The sequence below is a fragment of the Lutjanus erythropterus genome, chromosome 3 (genome assembly GCF_056507025.1).
Source record: "Lutjanus erythropterus isolate fLutEry1 chromosome 3, fLutEry1.hap2, whole genome shotgun sequence".
NCBI classification, from domain to species: domain Eukaryota; kingdom Metazoa; phylum Chordata; class Actinopteri; order Lutjaniformes; family Lutjanidae; genus Lutjanus; species Lutjanus erythropterus.
Window position 1 is genome coordinate 32542814 of NC_139319.1, and position 26267 is coordinate 32569080.

General features: G+C 37.9%; 1 long non-coding RNA gene across 2 annotated transcripts; it reads left to right on the forward strand.

Moving 5' to 3' along the window:
• Nucleotides 1-2022: 2022 nt before the first annotated feature.
• Nucleotides 2023-3744, forward strand: LOC146330328 (uncharacterized). 2 transcript variants are annotated; one of them, XR_014769289.1, is made up of 4 exons: nucleotides 2023-2124; nucleotides 3091-3129; nucleotides 3180-3236; nucleotides 3444-3744. It is a non-coding gene; the product is annotated as an uncharacterized LOC146330328 (long non-coding RNA). The 2 variants fall into 2 exon arrangements; XR_014769290.1 differs by lacking the exon at nucleotides 2023-2124 and adding an exon at nucleotides 2271-2708 and having other exon boundaries at nucleotides 3091-3236.
• The last annotated feature ends 22523 nt before the right edge of the window (nucleotides 3745-26267 follow it).

A 26267-nucleotide genomic window follows, 5' to 3' on the forward strand; every position in this document is an offset into this window, starting at 1 on the left:
GCTTGCGGTGTTGCTATAGCAATGGGCACATGCTTTAAGGAGTATAGGTACACGGCAGATCTGGGTGAATATGACTTCCCTAGAGAGAGGAGACCATAGGCTCCTGCGCCTGATGACCTCCTCCATGTGTTTCTGTTAGTGGTTTCAGCACCTGCGACAAGCTTGAGGTATTTCACCAAATTTTTTAGCCTTGCTTTTCACTTTTCAGGCATCAACAGGCTGCCCTACCTTGTGGTGAAGGTTGTTGTGTGGACTGCACTCAGATAATCCCAACCCTGATTTTCTGGTTAAAATATTTTTAATATATTTCACTTTACACTAAATATCGCTCTAAAAAGATTAATTGTGTTCTCCCCATTAAAATCAATACTACACCCTCACACAGAAATGGTCTTATGTGCTTTATGTAGTAATTACATGGGGCTTTAGGTAACAGCCAGTGGTGGATTCAGTCTGAAGTGCAGGGAAAAAAAATAAATAAAAAGGGCACCAACTGTATGTGGTGGGCAGTGTTGGGACTAACGTGTGGAGTTCTTCATGAAGGCTCTTAGTGTCCTGTTGATGGTGCACATTTCCAGGCATTTTCTAACTTTCCATACATCCATACATCCCACATTCTCTACATGTAACCCTTCTCACTAGGGTTACTCAGTTGGCCTTCAGAGTGGTTTTACACAGTCACTCCTCTCCTGCAAAAACAAACCACAACTCTAGTTGTTTTACACAGTCCATACATCCACATACATACATACATCTACATCTATATACATACAACCCTCTCACTAGAGTTACTCTGTTGGCCTCCAGAGTTGTTTTACACAGTCCATTGAGTTTTGAGCTCTTAGTGTCCTGTTGATGTTCCACATTTCCAGGCACTTTTTAACTTTCCATACATCCCACTTTCTCTATATGTATGTAAGGCAGATCTGCCTTACATTCAATGCATTATTATGGCATTTTGGTATTCCATTTTAGTATTCCAATAGATCCACGTTCCACGTTTTCTCGTACAGCAGCATCCCACGTTCTCTGCGTTGCTCCTCGTTAGGAGGTCCTCCTGGTGGTGTAGGCTTGTAGCATTAAGGGCCTTGCCTAAGGGCCCTCACTGTTTAGATGGTAATGCCCCGACTGGGATTCGAACCCCGGTCGTCCGTCTCACAGTCAGAAGCATTAACCACTAACCTAAACAGCTGCTACACATATATATGTATATGGACATGTATATATGTGTCAACAAGTGCGAGCTATTCACCGTTGCTAGGCAACCCCAAACGGTACTTGGTAGCCCGATCTGACTATTGACATTTCGCCAAGCAATACTCTTCCTGCCGAGATCGTGGTATGATTTTACTGTGGTGTTATACAGTAAGTAACATTTGAATAATTTGAAAGTTCAAATAATTTCAACTTTGGGCGCAGCCGCAGGTAAGCGGTAGATTCGACGCGGCCTTCTACGCATTCCCACACATCCAAGTTGTCTCGTACAGCACTATTCCACGTGCTCTGCCTTACTGCAAATCAGGGTGTCTTACTTCCAGTGTAGGCTGGTAGCACTAAGGACTTTGTCTAAGAACCGACACTGTATAGATGATATTGCCCTCACTAGGATTCGTACCCGGGTCGTCCGTGTCATAGTCAGTAGCATTAACCACCACTCTATTTTTTATGTGGTCTCAGTCAGAGATTGATCTGGAGCCAGAGCCGTGTAGTCCTGAATCTTCCTCTGAGCAGGAGATACTCCCTGTGCTGCGTGTCTCTACGAGTCCGCCTCTCGGTCGCCATTTTTGTCGGTAACGCTGCACAGGCAAACAGAGATGTCGAAGGCACAAGGAAAGCACAACAACTGCTCTGTTGTTGGCTGCAGGAACGAGCACAAATGTCTGCATTTACTCCCATCATCTGACCCACAGAAGACCCAATGGATTAATTTTTTTATTATTAATTTTATTTTTAAGTAAAATGTCCTCACAACGCCGGTAAAGTGTTGTGTGTGTGTGTGTGTTAACCATTTTACTTCGGACTGCTTCTTTTCATCGATGGTCAATACAAAGCAGGATTCACTTCAAAACTGAAGCTCAAGGATGGATCAGCACCGACTCAGACATAACTGCAGACATGGCAGCGGTAAGTTTTATCATCTTTATGCTGATTTACTGTGTATTTAGCCGCTCATCCTGCCGTTAGCATCGCGGCTAATATGTGTAGCATCTACTGTGTGCTGACACGCTGGAGTATAAAATTGAGGGAGAGTCATGATAATCTGTGTGAACGTTAAGTCTCATGTGAAGCCAGTTAACTAAACAGAATAGTAAGTTGGATGCTGGTGACTGTTTTTCATGTCAGTTTTTGTGTGACTTCATGCTGCTGGGTTTGTGTTATCAGCTCTGTTGTTATGGACGCCTCCTCTCTCCTCTGTCTGGCGGTGCTGTGTAACTTAGATTAGCATCAAGCTGCTAAGTGTCTCATACCTGAAATGTGTAGCGACCTGCTGCAAAATCAAGCTGAGAAACTTGTGTTCAGACTAAATCAGGCGTTGTGATTAGCGCAGGTATGCAGTTGTGTTTATCTGTGCTTAGAATGTAAGAACCAAAATAATCAGAAAATATGTTTTATTTCTCCGGTTCAACAACTTCCTCATGAACACCACCCCCTCCTCTATTCAGTGTTTACGGTGCTTCAACACTGATGCGCTAAAGGACAACAGTACGGTAACAGTAGTCCTGCATTACATTACAAACAACACAGTTGGGGTGCAGGACATGCAGAGGGACGCGTCCATAATGACCACTGTTTTGCTTTGATATCAATACAATTCATAAAATCATGTGACTACATGGGTTATCAGTTTTTACTCACAAAAACGGCATTGTAACAATGACCAAGTCACACACATCAGCTGTTATTATAAATATATTAGGCCCATAGCAGTGTATGATTGCATATATTGTCCCAGTAGCATTTGAAAGACTTTTGGTGTTTCCATTTCTTCGAATGCTGTGCAGGTAAATGAAATTGCGGTTACTTTTAATATGTAAAAAATATTTAGTTGTTCATTATTTACATCTTTGATTTTCTCTGCTGTACTTTCAGACTCTGCCTGGCTGCCATGTATCACAGTGAACCTGCTGACAAACCACACATCACATCTGGTGGAGACCAACTCTTCAAAGTGCACTTCCCAAAGACCATGAGAGGAGCCTGCAGAACAAAACCAGTCAAGACTGAGCCCATGTTTTGTAAGTGTTACATTCTTTTATTTGTCACTAAAATTAAGTCATGTACATGTTGTATTTACTGTATCACTGTAACAGTTGTTGTAAAGGTTTCAACAAAAAAAATAATAAAATAAAATAGAAAACTAATAACATACATAAATACACACATAAACATAATGCACTGACTTTTTTGAAGTCTAAACAAAATCTTTGTGTAATATTACACAGGGTATGTGGCCGACTTAATGGACCCCATCTTTGAGAAAGTGTTTCTGGACCTGATGCCAGACAGGGATGAAGATCCAGAGGACATGAGTCCACAGTATGAGGAGCCAGACAAGGAGAAGGTCATCCTCAGCTGTGTGTCCTGGTTCAACTAAGAGGAGGTCTGAATCCAACATAGAGGCCCTGGGCGTCAGGAAACATGGTGCGAATCCTAAGAACCAGACAGGCTTTGACGAGGAGGGACAAGGAAACCTCAGCACCAGCTCACAACGCTCTGATAGGCTGATACCTGTAATGAATGAAATGTGGAGTTTCAAATGGATTCAGTGAATCTTTCAGTTTACTGTCATGGATGATAGGTACATCATTTGACATGTTATACGATGTGATATATGTGATTCAATAAATGCCTCACAGTATGTGTAAAACTTGTCTCCTGTGAAGTCATGTTTAATATGAACAGTATCTGTTTATTTTGGGGTGTGCTTCTCCATTCATGGTGTTTAGTGAACACTGTAATGTTATGCCAACTTAAGTAATGTAAAGCAAACTGAAAAAAATCTGACATATTTATCTTCATAAATACAACTAACAATATTGTGAAAATCTTTTCTGTCAGTATCGTGAAATAAACCCTGACAGGATGATGCAGGACCCTGACACAAAGCAGAGGGTCTTACTTCATCCTGAAGAGGTTTATTTTACAATACTGACCTGCTCACTGTACGTTATCCTGCTCAATATACAATGACTTATCACAATCAGAATCAGAATCAGATATACTTTATTGATCCTGGCCATGATCATGGCCATCAAGTCCTCTGGCCCAAAGAGGAAAAAGACCATCCAGATGTTACCAGTGCTAACTTCAAAAGCCAGCATGGTATGGGGGTGTGTTTAGTGCCCACTGTCACGTCTGTGAAGGCCTCATTAATGCTCAAAGGTTTTGGAGCAACATATGCTGCCATCCAGATGGAGTCCCTTCTTATTTCAGCAAGACAATGCCAAGAAGCATTCTGCACAAGTTACAACAGCATAGCTTTGATATAAAAAGTTTGGGTACTAGACTGACTTGCCTGCAGTGCAGACCTGTGTCCCATTGACAATGGGTGGCACATTAAGCACAAAATATGACATCAGAGACCCCGGACTGTTGCATCTGAAGTTATATATAAAGCAAGAATGGAAAAGATTTTCACTTTCCCAAAAGTTAAAACAATTAGTGTCCTCAGTTCCCAAACACTTACTGAGTGTTGCTGACAGAAAAAATGACGAATCACAGTGGTAACATGCACTTCTCTAAACAAATGTTATGGAACATGTTGCAGGCATTAAATTCAAGGATCAAGGATTTTTTTTTTTTGAAAATGGGAGTATCACGGATGCTATACAAGTAGCTACAGCACCTTCTCATGATGGGGTATGGGAGCCACTTATTCTACTATTATAGAAATTAATTTGCTTATCATTTAATGAAATTGAAACCTCTGGACAAGAGGTAACTTCTAACTGATCCTATAGTATAATGAGCTCACTTGTGGAAAGCAAAACACAAATACAAGTCCAGTGTACCACTATCACGTCTGTCTGAGCAAGAAATATCTGATATTAGTTTCTTACCCTGCAATATTAAAAATCCCTATCTGGCGTTTAAATTTTTAATCAGCTACATTCAAGAAGTCAGTCAGACAAGTTGTGGGCCAATAATATCTCTTGATTTACACTGAGCAGGCCCATATCAGCAGCAGGTCATGCTTTAAATGTTACATCATAATTAATGTATGATCATGAATAAGGCTTCTTCATTATGAAGCAATATGTAGATTCCCCCGTGCTCCACGCTGTTTCATGTAATATTCAGGTAATGTAAAAGCCTTTAGCCTTTTTTTTTTCATGTAATTTAAATTTGAATACTTTTGCAGTGAAATGCGTGGGTGAATTTATTGAGTACTGTCAAACGAGTAAATTAGGTTTTATGCTGTATAACTAAATAATTTATGGGTTCAGTGCTGCTTTTGCAGACCTCGCCTGTTTATCTGAACATTAAAGAAGTAAATTAAAATCAGCAGTAGCCTGGAAAAAAATGTTTTTGTGTATTTCACTGTTTCATTTGCATCTCTAAAATATATGTTCATATGCCGTATACACAGACTGTATACTGTATACCACAAAATCTACTGCTAGCTTGTAGGTTTATTCAATACTGTCCATTGCTGAGCCCAAAGAAAGTAGACATCAGGGGTGGACATAAGAATATTTTACTTGAGCAAAAGTAATGTTACATTAAAGGAGAAATCTGTAATATATTACCAGTACTAAATCATAAAATGACCTTGATTTGTCATCAGAGATTAAGGAAACAAGCTAAGTTGAAATATACGCCTCTCTGAGAGCAACGCCACAGCCATAATGTCCTGCTTTCAGTTTTCTATTCCTGGCCATAACTTGTGCTATTGTTTACCCATTTTAGGTTAGTTAGAGTTAAATTAATGCCAAATGTTCACCGAACGAGTAAGCGCCCATTTATGAGTCAAAAGAAATCATCCTGTAAATGTTTATAACGATTAAACTGAGCAATATGTTACTGGAATCTCTCAGGCAGTAAGACAGACAGTCACTGAATTCAAGCTCCAGAGCAGGGGTCGCATGAACCAAATATTTTCCATCTTTGACCGTTTTTTAAAACGGTGACAGAAAAATCTGAAGGTCATCTGTCATTTTGACAGATTGCAATTCACACCCCTGACCACTTGGTGGCGAGTGAGCATATTAATTAGCTATTGTCTCTCTTGATGCATGACCTCGTTGGCTTCACTCAGAAAAATGTCACGGCAGCTGAGTGTCCGAAGTTTCTTCAGAAAGCCCATTAACAATGATGGTGTTGATAAACGAGGTGAAAAAAGAGGGACTGATGCAGCGGAAGATGAAGGACAAACAAGTAATCAGCCCTCGGCAACTACGGAGCGAGCAAGCAGCAGCAAGGAGGTTCATTCATTCATTCATTTATATTCATCTGCTTGATGTGTGATGGCACGGTGTGGATTCTCTGTTCAGCTTGTTCGGACTGAATATTAATTAAAAATGAATGGAAAATTAAATGCTATTGAATATGTCATTATTATCATTTTAAAAATTAAAGTGATGGGTAAAAATACATTATGACAGGATTTTTATGTCCCTGTCAGTCAAAATAACAGACAACGAAAAAGTCTAGCGCAACCTCTGGTCCAGAGTGTGTATCTTCAGAGCAGTGGACTTTTGTTTTCAGGATAAAGGGCTGAACTTTACACTGACAGACAACTGACAGTTAGAAAAAGTGGATCAGCTCAAAGTGTAGGACTCCTTGTGACTTGCCATTGTCAAATTAAAAAGTACAAAGCTTCGTCGAGTCAGACAAAGGGAAACAACTCACTTCAGCCAGAGACAGTATATTATGATTTAGGATTTCAACCTATTTAATATACTTTTTTTGAAGGCACAGATGTTGCTTTTTGTACCTTAAAAGAAATTTCACTCAGTACAAGTAAAATTACTTTTATAAAAACTTAGATAAAAATTTAATTAATCTTTACCCACATTTTCCAGAAGGAGGAAGGGTGAGCCAGAAATTGTATATGATGATGGTCTTGTATAAGAGACTAGACCACTGAACATATTTCCGCAACAAAATAAAGTGAATTAACATTTGACATATGCACATCACACCACAAAGCCATTATGTCCAAACCTTTTTTGTGTTTATTATTATTATTTTTAATAATTTTAATTTATTATTTATTTATTTATTTAAAAGGATCCCCATTAGTTAATGCCCATGGCACCTGCTTATCTTCCTAAGATCCAAAATTCAGTTCATAATATCATCATACGACATATGCAACATTACATCAGTGTTACATTATGTTCATCACATGTGCATCTCTACTTGGGGTACATAAAGAAACTGATTATACAAATTTCTCAACCATTCATTCCAAGGTTAGTGGAATTAGTGTTAGAAATTAGTATCACAGGCCGACATCAGCGAACACAACAAGACGTTATACATGAGCAACACTGGACTATTAATCAGCTGCATAAGTAATGTATTTTTAAATTGTATTTGACTGAGGATGTACTGTTAACATATAGAAAAGGAGCAGCTATTTGAATAATTGATGGCGCCATAAATGACCATGTCTTAAGGCATTAGGGCATTAGATTTTGGGCAGAGTAACGTGATTTGACCGTCGCCTGCTGTTCTAGTGAAATGATTGTGAAAATTACTGAATTTTATGATTTGGACACTGGTTCAGTGGAATATATGCTATTGTTGAAGAACATAACTGTGCTTAAGGTAAGCCTTTTCTCTACTGGTAATGATGATGGATGCTTTCTGTGTTTGATCTTGTGGGACAATGGAAGACAAGTCTAGCAGCTGTGTTCTGGGCAATTTACAGCTTTCTCAGGTCACTTTTAGATGCAGATGACCAAACAGGTGATCTATATTCCACGTGGTTTAAGATTAAAGATTTAACTACTTGCCTCACTACCTGCTATGATGCTGTTTCCCATTTCCCTAATGTGTTCTACACATCATAATCGACTATCTATTAACTAACCTTATTCACCTGCTGTAGAGGTTCACCAGACAAGTTTACACAGCATAGGTATATGACAGGTTATAGATCCCAGAATTATTGATTAGATATTTAGATATTTAACACCAACCTATTTAGTTTTATCCAATCAAAGACCAAATTTAACTCAGCAGATAAGACTCTTTCTAATCCCCATACAGTGTAGAGTCATCAGTGTGCATTTGTATACTTGCTTTTTGTGAAACAGATGGCAAGTCATTTGTAAAAGTAAAAGTAAAGTAAAACACAGATAATTAATTTCAGAAAAAACGGTATTTCAAGAATTAGGAAGTTAATGAGTTTTGGTACTGTCACACTGGAATACACACCTGAATATAAATATTTTGGATTTACTCTTGATGAATTTATGGGAGATTTAACTGGCAGTCCATTAGGGTCTGTTGGTAACGAGATTAAAGTATGTTAAGATTTCAGATTTTCTACTTACTCACAACTTCATGATGCATGTGTCTCCCCTATATTAAATTATGTTCCAAGACTTTAAAGAATATAAAGTAGCAGACTCCATACAGAGCAGAGCTGCAGGCTGTTTTTTAGGCGTTCATAAGTTTGCTCCTATTTTGACTGTTCAGGGTGATCTGGGTTGGATTCCTGGTTCAATAAGGCAAAACTGTGAAATGATCAGACTGTGGAATCATCTGCTTCGTATGTCAGAAAACAGGGTCAATAAAAAGTGTTTTTTTTTTTTTTGTTTTTTTTTTTTTAGTATAGTGCACAAAACCCCAAGACTGGAAGGACTGTTTAACTTTAAAGTTCATAAGTTGGCTAACTTGGTTTCTAAAGCTTTTCTAAATAATGCTGTCTTGTGAGCCTGTTTGAGTTGAGCACATTGCTTGTGCATTACACAATAATAAAAATTCATTCATTCATTGTAAAGATGAAATTGAAAAGTGGTTCTAGACGGCTGCCCCGCAGCAGGCCACAGTCCGCCCCTTACAATTAGAAATACTGCCATCATAATGCACCCAATGTATGCTGCATGAAAGATAACTTTACATAAATAAGATCACGCTTGATCTAAATCTGTAACATTTTAGTTTACCAGTTGAAAGATTATGGTCTATCATGTTAAATGAAGCACTCAAGTCCAGTAACACTTCACCTGTCATCTGAAAGTTACTCATCCCCTTTAAACAGTCGTCTGTCATTTGTGTGAGGGCGGAACAAGTGGAATAGTTACGCCTATAAGCATGTTGAATTTTTTTGTTAAAAGCATCACAGTCAAAGTAATCTTTTATTCGCAAGTGATTTATTCTCCCCATCTGTAAACAGAACTGATTATCAATTATATAATTGCCTTCCTCAGTGTGGCCTCACAGGAATTAACCAGAAACTAGAACAAAACTCTATTAAACAAAAATGAACAACAATAAATAAAATGAAGTGTGGACAGTGCAGTGGGTGCAACAAGCACTATTAGGCTACAGAAATTACATGACTACACTTTTTAAACAGCATTGCCAAGGGAGACAATACAGACATGAAGATACAATAAAAAAAATCTGTCTGCAGCCACAAATACACATTTTAAAGCAAATATTAAGCAGTTTTACGTAATATGTACTGTGGACATGTTCATGCAACGCCATGTTGCTTAGTAACCCTGACATTCTCATCTGTAAATTGAGTTAACCATCATAGTGAGTTTGCTGTTGTACTCACCTGTCTGAATGTCATTTTGTGAATCTTGCATAATATAAAGTCAATCTGCAACTTCACCTTCACTCCTTCTCGGTGTATAATATAACTAGTCCACTCAATCTCTCTGTGGAACTGTGATCTTCAAATAGTTTTCAAACATTTTGTGCTGAATGAGGCTCTGCAATCACACCTGTGACGTATTGTTGTCGAAAAAATGCCAGACTTCCACGTAGTAACTTCCTAGAAGTTACAGCTGAGGGATCAAGCATGATCGTTTTACAATTTATCATTTAGCTATACCCGGCATCCACATCAACATCATGTTTGGTCATTCAAAATATCATGGATGAGTTTGATTTAGGCAACTTATTGTTGTGTTTTAAACCAGTGATTAATTGAGTGTAAACAAAATGGTTCCCCTTTAAATTACAGGTAAGACACACTAATGAATGCAGAAGCAGACATTCACATATCGATTCAATTAATTTATAAAAATATTTCCTTTATTCCTTTAGAAAAATACAGCCCCCTTTATTATAATTTAATAGTCTAAACGTTACAAGTTCATCATGTAGAAGCAGACTGACAATCTTCTAATCAATAAGTGAGGGAGAGAAGGCTGCTGGATGCAGCTGGGGAAAGCAGCTTAAAAAATCATAAACAAAAATAAAATAAATAAACACGTTTACAGATCTGAGACTCTTCTAATCAATAAGCAAGGGAGAAACAGCAGTGGAGAACAGCTAAATGGGCTACGAGGTAAGCAGCCTAAAGACTCAAAAATATGGGTAAACACTTGGTATATGACTAGAAATATTCTAGTTAATAAGTAATGGGAGGAGCAGCAGTGAAATACAGCCAGGGGTATTGCAGTGCAAGCAGTGAACTTAATGCCCTCCACACAAAAATGAGTCACAAAAATGATTTTGAGAAAAAAAAAATGGAAAAGGCAAAAGTACCAGACTGTGTACATAGTTATTTGAAGGGTGAACAAACTACTAATCCCATAACCCAGTGTAAATGATAATGTTTCTCCTTAAATTTAACTTTTCTCATTCTAGTGTTTCTATTGTTATTAACAGTGTTGTGTGTACATAAATTATATTCACTGCAGCATAACAACACTATTAGCACCATTCTTGTTAGCTACCTAGCTAACCAGTCTGCTAGCAGAAGTTCCTGCTTGCAGGGGCAGTAAACATTTCCATTGTAAGAGCAAGCTCCACCAGTTACTTAAGGATTGTCGGTATTGTAGTATTGTTGTAGTGGTGAATACAATGAAATTGTCTTAAAACAAGTTTGATATCATATGGACTTGGGACTTTTACAAAAACATAAATCATCTTTTCTAAATCCCATAGCTTGTAGTTAAGTTTAACTTGGAAGGTTACTAAAATTATGACCAGTAATCTAAATCTATTCAGAACCTCAATGGGATTTTCACTTCTAGAATCTCACTGTTGAGCTCCAAGGCCAAGCTAACACTGAAAGACAAGGCCGTGCAGAGCAAAACACATAACAAGGCCACACAACAGTAACAATCTTGAATGAGATGAGAAAGGTTAGGTTAGTGTTACTCGACAGACATGCTCCCTACAGTAAATCAGGCATTTAATGAAAAATATTACCTTGCAATGTGTAAACTCTCAACCAACAAAACAGCAAGGAAACTTGTGGCCCTCAGAGGCAGTCTCCCAGATTGATGCTTTGGCGCAGCTGACTGTAGGAATACACCCACACACACAACCCAAACTCAGCAGGGACACAGTCGAGAGCCCAGTCAAAACTTAGTGATATGAACTTTAACAAGGAACAGAGTGTTTAGAGTGCACGCCACACACCTGAACCAGGACAAGGAAGCAACAGAAGAGGAAGAGCAAAGCTTCCAACAGTTATTTATCCTCCTGCACACAAGCAGGGAACCATGGGTCAACCACACAGAGACACAAGTGGGCAGGAACTTTTAACCATCTGGTTACATAAGAAACCTTTTCTTATCTATAACCTTAACCTATGATAGTATTCTTTATTATATTGCTTTACTGTCCTTTTCGCAAGCTGTTAGACTCCGCCTGTGAACCCAAACATCAAGAACATGTGTTCTCCAGTGTATCAGACACACAGACACACAAGCAGGTTCTGCAAGCTGCAGCTGCTGATTTATCATTTTTGTTGTTCCATTACCACTCAATTTATGACCTGTCATTTGACCTTTATTTTAACTCTGTAATGGATAAAAAATTAGACTTAGCAAAGTCTAATACTTGAGGTGTGAAATAGAAAAGTAAAATTGCTGTTTAAAAAAAAAAAACTCAAAGTACAAGTACACACAAAAATGACTTTGTTACAGTAACAAGAGTAAATGTAATTTGTTACTTCACTCGCCTGCCATCAAAATATGATATATATTGGTCTGCAAACAAGGTTTACATTTTCCTCCATTTTCCTCCATCTTGACTTGCAAAAAATTGTCATCTGTAAAAGTGTCTTTGTGTGTTAGTGGGAATGTAGCCTACATTTTCAGGTAGTCATCTTCATGCCACTTTTAATAATAGTGAAAACGCTTGGAGAGCCATTTTGGGGAGATGTGGAGTCAGCGGAGTCGGTGTGTGTGTGTGGGGGGGGGGGGGGGGTCTGAGACTGGTGATGTAGGAAGTTGGGATGTCACTCTTGGTTGTGCTGCCAACTCAGCTGGTACTTTCTTCTACACACTACAGTGGATACAGCACGCACACACACATTTCCTGCACCCTCTTTCTCAGTCATACACTTCAAAAAGCCGCCTCTCTGGGTGTGAAATGACTTCTTCTCTGGCCGACTTCACATTGTGTCGTAATTGCACACCTTCATCTCTTTTTCTTTTTCTTTTTTTCTAAATCCCTATTACTGCTTGCCATTCTCAGTCAGGCTGCTCTTATGTCTTCCTTAAATGGCTAATCAACATAAAATTGCTCTAAACTGCAGAGGATCTGCTCTGTAAAATGCTTCATTTACCTACAGTCCTTTTACATGTGCCATCACTTGTCACTGTAAAATTGTTAAGCATATTATTGTGTAAAAAGTTAGTATTTTCAAAAGCATACATACATACATTGGGATTGTTTGGCTGTAATCTGAATGCACAAATATGTAAATTAAAAAACTGATTTAAGACGTCCATGCATATGTATTGCACATTCATGTCATATTGCAGTCATTGCACAGATGAGGATGGAATTATTAGCCCCCCTATGAAAACTGAATTTTTTTAAAAGTTTTTCTCAAGTGCTGTTAAACAGAGCAAGGATTTTTTTTACCACAGCTTTTCCATTTTATTTTGGATGCTTACATTATTTTACTTTGCACACAGAAACAAAATTATTTCACAAAAACCAAAAACTACCAGGGTCAAAATTATTACGCGACGGTGTCTCTTCTGCAGAAGTAAAGTTTTTCTTGGTCTGTAACCTCACAGTCCATTCCTGTTCAGGGCTCTAGTGATTGTTTAGTCATTCACTAATGTCTTGGCAGTTGTTCGGGGTCTTTAGACACGTCTCGCACTACTTTTCTTTCCAGAGTCTTTGAAATCTTTCTCTTCCTACCTCTGCCAGTCTTGTTCTGTACTGTGTGGCTCTCTTTGAATTTCTTGATGATACTTCTCACTCCAGTTCTTGACACTTGGAAACCCTGTGATAACTTTGTAAATCCTTCTCTTGCTTTGTGAGCATCAACAATTCTTTTTCTCAAGTCTGAACTGATTTCTTTTGTTTTTGGCATGATGCTTTCTCAAGTGACAGCTCAAACTCTTACTGAAGATAACCCTCAGTTTTAACTTGATTTTACAAGCTTTGAGCATTACAAAGTTAAAGAACATCATTGCACAACAGTGGTTTATGCTTTGGCTCAATAAAAAGGTCAGTTCTTAAGGGGGATAATAATACTGACCCTGGTCATTTTGTTTTTTCTGAAGTAATTCTGTAATTCTTAATATCTTAAGCTTTCTAAAGAAAACTAGCATGTTTAGAAAATGCTATGTTGAAAATTCGTTGCCCTTGGGAAAATTTGAAAAAAAAACCTTTAAATTTCATAGGGGGGCTAATCATTTTGTCCTCAACTGTAATTTCAGTTTCAGTTTCAGATGTGTAAATAGTGTTCACGTCAACTTCGAAGTGGTAATTATGACTGAGATTTTTCTGAAAGCTGCGACATATTAGACTTGGCACATACTAACACAAAGTACCCAAAAAACAAACTGTTATTCAATGTAATTACTGTAAATTAAATGTGGGGTGAGCAGTTTTTGGAGAACGATATACTGAGTCTCATTCCAAGTCATCAAATACTGACATTTTAGATTTGGTTGATCGTTGACAGTTTTCTTGAGTGGATCTGGCCGAACCACCAACCCAAAGTCAGTATTTGACGGCCTGAAAACAAAACTTAACAATCAACAGAATCACTTACTGCACCTTGAAATGTACTGGATATGTTAAATTGTCAGTGCACTATATTCATACAACTGTCTTGATGACCTGAGACTCACAACTCACCTAACTCACAAGTTGTTAATGTGGGAATCTTTTACATCATTATACGTCCTATGATGTAAAGCTGGCATTAGAAATGCACTGATTGTAATTTTCTTGGCCAGTTCAGGTTTTTTTTCCAAAGTCTAACCTGTCGATTCCAGTTATGAACTGTAACTTGACAGAATATACAAATATTTTTGTACCTTTTCCTTAACGAAAACGTAATTCTATGTTCATAATAAAACATTGACTATTAAATTAAATTTCCCCCAAAAGTGCTCCAAGTTTCTGACAGACCTTCTAAGATCATATCACAAATTCTGCTCTATAATGCATTATATTCTATGGCCATGCTAGCAACTCTGTGGCTGTATAGGAAAACTGGTGCTTCGAGGTAAAAGCAAACATCAGCATGTTGATGATTAGCAGGTTTAATGTTGACATTGTTCACTTCTTTGTTTAGCATTTTTGCATGCTGACATTTGCCAAGTAGCACAAAACACTAAGTAGAGCTGAGGCTGATGAGAGTGTCACTGGTTTTGCATGTATTTAGTCATAAACTGAATTTCAGACATTGAAATTTTGATAAGAAAAATCCAGGGGATCACTAAAGCTGTTACAGTTCATCCTGAGAGGGATATGAATATCTGCACCAAATTTTTATCCGTCCAATAGTAGTATTAGTAGTTTAATAGACCAAAGTAGGGAAGTGATCGAAAATAACATGACCTTATTATTTTTGGTTATTGCTTTAGTTTCTATATTCAAGTCATTTGGCTTTCAATGTGGTGTGAAATCTTTGTTCAAAGACCTGATTTTGCTTTGGCTTGTTTTATTTTTGTCAGAGTTACCCTATCAATTTGAAGTAAATTTGCTCATACTCACCCCGATAATTTTATCTAACTCTCCACATCACAACAGCCAATTAGGCTGCCTTTCTCTTCACAAGCAGTTACATGAACAGATGCTGGAGAACCAATTACAAACACTCGCAGTTCCATATGGGTGAAGGACTTCTGGCACTGAGACTTGCTGTAGAGTGAGTGTGAGTCTGTGTGAGTAAGGATAGATAGTGTGGGAGTGCATGTGCACATGAACTATTCTGTAGGTCCCACCAGAGGAGTGGAGAAATCTTGCAGAGAGATGGGTTGTGATAGACTGTGGGTGTTGGATATGAAATATTTATCTGACTTTGTCTCTAAAGATTTCTGAGAGTTAAGTATCAATTCAAGGCCCTCAAGAGCAGGATCTATCTTGCTGTTTCTGACCACATGAAACTACTTGCAGCCCTCAGAGAAAGATGAAGAAAGGAAAAGAAAGAGATGTAATTCAGTTCAACAGAACTTTACTGAGTCATTTACAATATTTACAAGATGGGATGAGTGGGGGAAGGTTGAGGGTGAGGGGTTGAGTTTGGATAGGAGTGGGGGGGGGGGGGGGGAAGGGGAGAGTGAGAGGGGAAGGTGAGGGGCAGGAGACAGGGTTGAGGTTTCAGGAGGAAGGATGTTCTGTCTGACCTGAGTCAAATCAACTGCAGGTTTCTCTCTATACATCATCTTGTCCATTCGCACCCCTCTTATATTCCCCTCTTCTTCTTTGACTTCTTCTATCATTTCTTTCTTTCTCTTCACTCCTCTTCACACCCTTCTTTACCTTCTCATTTTGTTTGTTCTCCATCCTTCTTTTCCCTCTTTCTTCAGCTCATCTCTCATCCGTCTTGACCCTCTTTTTTAATTTTTTTCTTTTTTCTCTCCTCTTCTTCTCCTCTGCGGCTTTCATTTCCTTCTCCTGCTGCTCATTTTTTCCTTTTGTCACCAACTGCACCACCTGCTTTGTGTTAACGGTGGACTTTTGAAAAGAGAAATACAGTTTACTTCTTTCTATTTCACAACGCAAAAGCTGATTCTGAACCAGTGTAACACAAAAAGCTGTTAAAACACATTATTGTGAAATGATGAGCTGAGGCAGCGTACCTGAAGCTGGTCAGACTCAGACCTTGCCGTCAGAGTGTGAGACATGCTACTCCACTGCTTGTCACTCGTCTTTATCTGTTTTTCTGTCTAAGCCAGCAGGCCCAGGGTCTCCACATGGACTCTGGTTCTGGCCCGTCCTTTTCTTGTTGGCCCTCTGGGGGAGGTCATCTTTTTGTTTCAGCTCCTCTTGCATTTGCGTCACCTCCACCTGTCTGCTTTCCAGCAGGCCAATCTGCTCCGTCAGGGCTTTATTTTAATTTTTGAGAGACTTTATCTCAATGATGGCAAAGTACAGGGCATCCCTGAGTCCCTGCACAGCTGAGGAAGGGAGCTGCTCAGAAGGCTGCAGCTGCACTGCAGACAGTCTGCTGGGGCTGTGAAAGGCAGCACCAAACAGCAGTGGTCCAAATGTCTGATGGACAGAAACAAACAGTCTTATGTTGACACTGGATTCACAGAGAAAATTTATTCACACAGACAGATCTGCCAAACCAAATATTTTCAGACCATGGACTTACTGTAAAAATATTGGACTGATTTTTAAAAGTAACTATTTATTAACAAAGACCACCAGACACGACTTCACATTTGTTATCAGTTTGAATTGTTTTTGTTTGGATTTAAGTTTGGATTACATTATGTTTTTTTACAATGGACCCCTCTTAAGTCCTGCCCCTTAACAGTTGAACAAACTGGGCACCTCAGTCAACTTTCTCTTTTTCCTGTAACTTTTTCTTTTTCCATATAGAGCCACATCTTATCTTAACCAAAGTTGGTAAAACATTAGCTAACAAGCCAGCTAATGTCAGCAAACCTCTTACAAACTAGCTAGTCAGTGTTAGCAAAGTTCGATCTAACTAGCTAGCTAATGATTGACGGAAATTTGCGAGCTACTTAGCAAGTGATTTGCTAACATCAGCAAATTTTAGATGTGAATATATGTCACGTTTGCAGGTGTCCCAGTAACAAAAGACCTGAGAAATTTAAAAGTTTGGGTTTTGCCTTTGCTACTATCATTGCAACCTGTATGCGGCATGCATGGTACACTGTGAAACAGCAAGTTTTGAAAAAAATTCCAGCAGAAAATTAGCCCAAAAGTCATCATATGACATTTCAGAAAGAGTAACCAACAGCAGAAATGTCTGACCATTCCATTATTAGAGATTTGGCCATTTTTATGACCTTACATCATTTGTGTCTGGCCCACGGCAGCCTGATCCATCTCTCATGTGGTCCCCCATGAAAAATTACTGCCCAACACTGGTCGAGCACATAGAATATCTAAGTATAAAAACTAGGAAAGCAGAAAGCTGACTGAGGCACCAAGCTTGCTCAACTGTCATTGGAGCACAGAGACAAAAGGGGTGGGACTTAGAAAGAGTCAATTGCTAACAAGTGTTTACCTATACTTATGATACGTTTTCATCAGTTGCTGCCATTACAAAAACTGCATTACTTTTCATGCTTCAGTTCTACCTGCATACAGACAATACGAAATATTATTAATATAATTATTATATAATTCAGGATACCGGAAACAACTTTACATTTTTGTTTGCGTGTTAAATGTGTGCATTTCTGACAACATCTAAAGGTGAATGAGTCATCTTTATGTCATACAATGTACAATAGAAAAAGAGTAGGTGATAGAATTAGTGCAGTAAAAGCTTTACTATAGTGACAACATGAAATTGCTGCCAGTGTTCAATAAAAAATCCAACATATATTACCTTTGGTGTAAAAAGTAGAATACACCAAAACAATAAAAGGGCACTTGTCCCAATCCAACAGCAACTCTTTGCTGCTTTGAGTCCACATTGAAAAAAATCAACCCAAACATTCCTCTTTTTTATTGAATATGTCCATGTAACACCTGACTATGTCTCTGAGACTGGAATCAGCTACGATAGATTTGTTTTACACACTTTAAACGAATCAGCTATTTTTCAGTGTTTCAATCATCCGTTTACTCAGAAATGATTATCATCTGTTTCAATGCATCTTTTGAGCTGCTGTTGTTGCATAAGAAGATGCTTTATACTTATTGGTACTTTATACTTTTTAACTTTTCATTGCTGGCGTGCTATGTGCAAGCATTTGCAAATAAAATTACAAAGATCCAAAACTTTGGTCAGAACGAAAGTATAGGAAATTTAAACATATTTGAAATGTGTTAATTGACCCTTTGCTAAGCACCACCTTCCTTAGTAACTGTTGCTATGCCTGCCAAGCTTTCCATTCTTGTACTGCATTTGTTCAGTTTATAGTGATAACCATGGCAGATTTAACATCGAAATTTGGATTAATTGTTGAAGCATGAGGTCTTTGAATCCTTAGAGATGTACACAAAAGCTTCTCATTTATAGCTAATGATGGTGGATTTTGTTAGCTAAAATAATGACTTGTAAGCAGACTTCATAAGTGTAGCTCACTGATATAAGCCAATGCTAACTCCTTGAGTTGGCCAAGATGTCCATCTCCAGGTGACATTTTAATGTTTCCATCTGACATATTTCAAAACAAGAATCCTGTGAAAGTGTACATGTAAAGTTGCCTGACAGCTGTGTGCATGATGTAAAGTTAATGCTAAAAGACTGAGCCTAAAGCTAGCTTACATCTTAGCTAACACTGGTTGGATGGTGAAATACAACAGGTATATCTACATGATAGATGACACTTATTAACATGGGAAAAGGAAGCGCAGGGACTTGATTAGGGTAGCAGACTTTGAGATGGTTCACGATCATGGAAGACAGCTGGTATAAGAGCTAAGCTAACTTGGCTCAGACCTGAGACAGCGAGCCAGAGATGCATCATCATTGACCCACCTTGATTCTGCACCAGCCCACATCCTCCTCCTCAAACCTCCCATGTAACAAACGCAGATGCAGTGGTATCTAACAAGTTTGGCTGGAAGTAACATCACTGCAGCTGGTAAGCTAGCGTTTGTTAGCCGGATATGCCAATGTTTTCATCTTATGTTAGAGCAGATGAAGACAGATTGTAATCCATTCACCACATGTGTGGTCTTGTGTTGAAAATTTTTGAGGGATTACAAAAAAAGACGTCACCTTCCAGACTCATGAAACGCACAGTATCACTCTTCTCAGAGCCTCCTGCACACCACTTTAACATGGAAAGAAATGAAAAGCTCGACATCTCTAGTTATGGTTGCTAAGCTGTGATTGGACGGTTGCTGTTTGGAGGTGGGACTTGAAGTGAAGGGTCAAGTGACTGCATATTCTCTGAAAACAACTTGAGGCTTTTGAAAATGTGACTACAGATTGGACAAAGGTGTTAATGACTATAAAAAACTGTATTTTGTTATAACCTACTTTTAAGGTTTGGATTTTCAAACAGGCATTACACACATCCTTGCTTAGTTGTTTTACGCAAATTTCACTTATTTACATTTTAAGCAAATTATTTGTGACTGACGGCAAAAATAATCTTTTTTGGCTGCCTGCGAGAATGACAATAGCAATTTTTTACCCAAAAAGATTGAAAATTCATCTGCTTTCTAGAAAATGGTTTAACTGGTTTACTGGAGCTTTAGACAAAATATGAAGAAGTATCACCAAATAGTAAGCTGGGATAGAGAGGTGCAGTGCTTGGCCAGATCTTGTTGGCACAGTGATAATAAAGGAGCACCAGAGAAGATATTTGTTGCACCTCACAGCTGGGGTTCAACTTTAAACTGTACCTGTAGTTTAAGAGTAGTACTTTCTGGTGTAGTTGTTCTGGTTGAATTCATAGATGTTGGTATAGGTTGTATTTTGCAGTAGGTGAGGGTATGTTTTCAGCAAAGACAAAGAGGTGGAACTCAGTTCAGGTTGTTCGATGTAAATGATATTTTCCCACAGAGGCAGGAAGTGTTCATTATGGTGTCATATTTCTAGTGTGATGTCATATGTAAACATGGTCACAGTATGCTCTAGCTTCTAAAACATTCGCACAACATTTTCTCACAAACATTTGAACAAAAACACCAAGACAGTGTTGATAGTGTCATTGTCACAGGCACTGAAGAGACTTCTGCTCTTGAAAGAAATAGGAAACGTGAAAATGTTTTGTCATCTGACCCCCTTCAATCAGTGTCCTGTTTGAACACTTACACATCGAGATGAAGCAGTATGAAAATTTTATATCATTATTATAGTGGCCAAAATTATCACAGTTTTATCACAGGATTGTTAAAATGTGCTGAAAATATTCTGACAAACGCACTGAAATGATTTCAACTAAAGCCCCCTTTACACTGGGCAAAAAAACCACTAGCATCTGGCTTTTGTCTTCAATTAGAACGGTCACGATCTGCATCCAGTCCTGGATCAAATGACTCTGCATTAGTCGCGGTTTATTACCTGAAAAGACAAACAGTGACACAACAGAGAAATTAAACTTAAAACCACAGAGGTTTAGTTAGAAGCTAGTTAGAAGGACATAAAACCAGATTCATTCTCATATCAAAACCTGTCGACAAGTTAAAATGGCATCATGTCCTTTGCAATGTCAGCATTTTCACAGATTTTTTGAAGCCCGGTAATCAAACATGGTTATCATGATAATTAAAAATGGTAATACTTATTATCACAGTTTATTCATTATTATCATTTCATTCCTACTTACACACCACAAGCCTGAACTGTCAAACAGAAAATAAATATCTAAAATTTAGTTTATCAGAGACATGTTTCACAGATATATTATGTATGTATATCCATGTAGCTGGTTCTTTTTCTAGCGATACCTTTCATTTCTTGTTAAGTAATCACAAATACCAAATATTACAAATGTCACTCTTATGGCTAGATGTGAGATTAAAGAATCACTATGTCATTATGATACATCATTTGGGATCCAAGAATGGCTGGTCAAAGTTTTCTTTCAATCCTCCTTGTAGATGTTGAGATATTTCACTAAAGGACCTGTTGGTGGCACTAGAGGAAGAGTCAGGGGATCCTCAAATTTGGAAGATTTATTTTCTAAGAAAAATTAAAATCCTCTCAAAATGTAATGACAATCCATCCAATAATTGTTGAGATATTTCATTTTGGACCAAAGTGGTGGAAAGACCAATCAACAGACCAACACTGCAGTCCCTGGAGCCACACTGCTAATCTGGCTCAAAACATGTGGAATGTCTCTTCAGTGTATTTCATCACACGTATCTGTTTATTTTCATGTTTAATCGACCCCACAAATAGAATGAACTTAATATCCTCCACAAAAAGCTGAGGGGATACATTCAACTATTAATATTTATATCCAGTCAAAGACTGGATTTAAAACTCAATTTACACCATCCATCATCTACTGATGTTAATATGTGCTTTTGAAGAAATAATTGTTATTCTGTTTGCTACAAAAGGCATATGTCAATCAATGGTCATCATTATCAAAAAACATATTTCTCTCTTTGATGTGGTGGAACTACCAGGAGCGGCAAACAAGATAATAAGGATGAATTAAGCTTCTTGTTTATACACTTTATTATACTGTTTACTCATAAAGCATACTAATTTGATCATTGTTAATTTAACAACTGAGTCACTGCACAGATAAGATTATGTAGGTCTGAGGATGGACTTGAAGACTGAAGAGGGAATTGTCTTGATTGGCTGAAAGGTATGAGAATATCCACAGGAGGAGAAGAAAAGGTATTGTCTTGATAGGGAATAACCACAGGAAGAATCAATTGAATGGATGAAAGATGTCTGATGAGAAAAAGTACAGAAATTACACACATGATACTTGCATTCCTAATGCAAATATATATTCAGTTCAGTTGGTTGCAGTGGGTTTTGGTCAGTGACTTTAGCACTGAACACTGTCTAATTGGGGATAAAATCTACCCTATCGCAAAACATGTGCATTAAAGCTGAAGTAGGCAAAACCTGCGCAAACCTATGCAAAACTTCATCCCTTGCAGTCTCCACGGCATGAGCCTCTACAAGCTCTGGTCCCTCTCACCATGACTTGTCTTCTCAAAGACGTCCCTCCAGCACTTTGCTGCCCCAGGGCAGAGCGCCCCAGGCTTCAGAGGCAGCTGCAACGCTGTCTAACAGCAGGATGAGAAGCTAGTACACCACACACACACACACACCATTGTCCCCTCTCAAAAGTTATTTCCCACTTGTTTGTCATCTTGCCTCTTCACCTTGTCAATACAAGGCATCACACATAATGATCCCAGAGCTCCATGTGGAGCCGGGATGTGTTCACGTGTGTTTTGTGCCAAATACTGTTGCAGGCAGAAGAGTTATTTGGAATTCATCACAAGTTCCTGTCACCATCTGAAGGGCCGTGCACAAGCATCTGGATTTGTAGAATAGCCAATTGAGAGGTAAAGTCCCTCCCCTTCTGATGGACCACCATGGAACCTTACTTGGGAAAAAAATAATGGTAGTCTATGATGAGAGACAAATATTTATTTTTGTCCCCTTTGAGCAGCCGTTCTTGCTTGTCTTTCACTTCCCAGCTGATAAAAAAAAATAATGAGTTACTGAATAAAACACTTCAGGTACAATAATGTTCCAAGGGACAGTGATGTTGGTGTTGATTTATTTATTTATTGTTTATTATACAGGAAAAGATTAAAAGTAACATAAAAAAATCAGTTACAATTAATCGAGCCTGACTCAGTTAAAACTGGTTTACAGCAGGTTCCTGGTCTACAGCACATGAAAGACAAACACATCACACAACAGTCAACAAAACAAACAGCAACATAAAACATTTAAAGAGGCAGGGACTTGAATGAAGTATGCACCAATATGGGTTAGGTTAGTGGTTTCAAGTGTATCCTTCCATCAGATAGTGTTTATATGTCTGTTTAAAATGTATAACAGAGGTTATTGTTCTAATATGATATGGTATCTCATTCCAGAGTTGGGTATATGTGTGAAAAAATGTTCTCTGACGGTAACTATTTTTGTAAGCTGGTACTGGGATAAGTGCTTGGGAGACTGATCTAGTGATGCGTTCCTGTCTTATTTTGTGTCTTGGAACCAGATCAGTGAGTGTTGGAGACATGTTGATGTTTTGAATCCAATGATAAAATTTCATAGCCTGATTATTTGTGTTGTTCTGAAAGGCCAAGGCATTAGAACGAGAAAGTGCAGTGCAGTGGTGAGTCCAGAGGGGAAATTTACCATGGATTTTGTAAACTCTATTGCACAGTCTTGTTATAGGTTCAGTAGTTTCCTTTGTGGTGAGGGACCAGATTGGGAGGCAGTAAGATATTGTTGAGAGAATTACTGCATGAAGATATGTGTTAGAGACAACATTGGTAACATATGGTCTGATCTTGGTATATGCATACAGTTTCTGGTTGAGTTTCTTTGTTAAATAATGAACATGATTTCGGTAAGTGAGATGTGAATCGAGAACTACTCCAAGATATTTATAGGTTTCTGTAATGGATAGCTTATGACTAGCAAAGTGAATTGGGTCTGAGATGAATATAGATTTCTCAGATGAGTGGAAGTACATACATTCTGTTTTCTTGACATTAATGGTTAAATGGTTAGCATTCAACCAGTCATGTAGGATACCAAGATCAAAGCAGAGTTTAGAGTTTACAATAATAGGATCTGGGTCAGAAAGAAAAATGACAGTGTCATTGGCATACAGCAAACACTTGGAGTAATTACACACATTGGGAAGATCATTGATGTACAGTAGAAAGAGTAAGGGACCCAGGATGCTACCCTGTGGAACTCCCATGTCACACATTAACGGGGATGATGTTACATGACCAATTCTAACCACCTGAGACCTGTTTGATGAATATGAAGAGAGCATCATTACCACAGAAAAAGAAAGTTGAAATGAGCTAAGTTTGTGTAATAAAATCTGATGATTCACTGTATCAAAGGCTTTATAAAAATCAATGAAAATAAGTACGTATTTGTTCAGTTCAGTTGATGATGAGCAAGATGAGAGATGTAAATCACTGAGTGGTTTCAACACAAAACTAAACTACAACAAACCTAACACATATTGCAGCATTATTGACTTGGAAAATTGTGTTTTGAATTGACAGACATCATATCCGTAATTTATGACACAAGTCCAATACAAACAAAAATGATTTGCCTCTCACCATTGACTACCATTCATATTTTTTCAAAGTAAGGTCCCATGGGGCACACCTATGAAGTTTTTAAAGCCTCTAAACAGAGCCAAAAGGAGGTGCAAAAGTCTAGTTTTCTCCAAGACTACTTGAACTACAATATACTGAATATACTGGTTATTTTAGAATTTCTTCACAGTGACACCAAAAATAAAATGCCCACCACAGCTCTAATATCAGGAAATTCTGCAAAACAATATCCGCAAAGCAACTAAAGTATGGTTGAGGTTTTTAAACATTTATGATATAATCCGGTGAAAGTACACCGCACCACACTGACATCACCTTTTAAGTTGGTGAGGCTAATGTGTTAGCAAACAGTTTCCTAATAACACACCCAGCAGAAAACAAGAAACAAGAGCAGGGCAGCTCTAAAGAATGTTCAATGTTTACTCTCCTTCTAGCTCTGGTTTGGTCTCTACCAGCTCCTGAAGACGATATCAGCCACATGATCCATGTAACTAGTTACTAGAGTACCTAGGGTAACTCAAATTCTGCTAGGAGCCTCTCCTCCCAGTGTATAGTATAGATACTCCTGGTCAAATATTACTCAACTACAAGTGAAAGTTGCTCAGTCAAAATTTTACTTGAGTTAAAGTACTAGAGTTCTTGTTTTTAAAAATACTTAAGTATTCAAAAGTACAAATTACAAGTACATTTTCTAATATCAATACATGCTGTATTGTTTTCATGATGCATTTACAGAAGCTTGTAACTCTCTGAAACCATCTAATGATGCACTGATGCTTGTAGAACCACTCTGCTACACAAAGCCTATAGAAACAACTATAAAAAATTTAGCATAGAAATACATTCAAAACCAAAAAGGACAGCTGTTGTCATTTTCTGATGTAACTGTATTAAAATCACATCATAACATTAGATTGAAGCTGACTGTAAGGAGTTCTCCAAGTTAAATAACTGAGATTTCTTTCTGTCTTCAGAGGCAGTATATATACATGAATTATGCTGTATTTTTCACCCCAATAAAAACAATCCATCTTTAAAAGCTACCTGGAATAATTAATAATTATAATAACATTTTGAGATTTCATTTTGTCTTTCTCCTGCCGTCACCATTACCGCTTTTTGTTTGAATGAAAGAGGGAGAGCTTGCTTGTTCTTGTTACAAAGCACCTGGATGATGTATTTCCACTTTTACATCAATCCCATTTGAGAGGAGCTACTGTGATTGGTTTTCTTTTGTGAGGAACACAGCATGTGACCAATTAACTTAAAAGCTTAGGCAAAAAGTAACAACAACCTTCCTAGAAATGTAGTGGAGTCAAAAGTACAATATTTGTCTTTGAAATGTAGTGGAGTGAAAGTAATAAGTTTCCAAAAAAACAAATACTCAAGTAAAGTACAGATACTCAAAAAATATACTTAAGTGCAGTACTCAAGTAAATGTACTTCACTACTGTCCACCACTATATATATGTATGTGACACAGACTCAGGGGACATAGAGGACACTGATTGACAACCACTAGTATGGACAGTGATGTTGTGCTGGTAGTGAAAACTAACCAGCAAAGAGCAGCTTGTCTCTCTTTCTGTCTTTGCTGGAAAGACAGGGAGACGAGTGGTGCTTTTTTATAATCAATAAATTATCCAGAAAACTCCCAACAATGCATTTCATTTCTTCTTCTCTATTGATGTTGCAATCAGTTCCATCACTGTTAGAAATGTTCTAAATATTTACTGATTCTCACTTAATATTCCCAAAAAGTATCTTATTTTAAAACAAACAACTTTTCAACAGTCTTTGAAAAGATGAAATTAAGGACACTAGTCTATAATTAGTACACTCTTGTTTATCCCCATTGTTATAAAGGATGGTGACCTTCACTATTTTCATCTTACCTGGAAAAATACCGTTTTGAAATGATAAATTGGTGAGAGGTTTAATAATCCAGTGGATGGTGT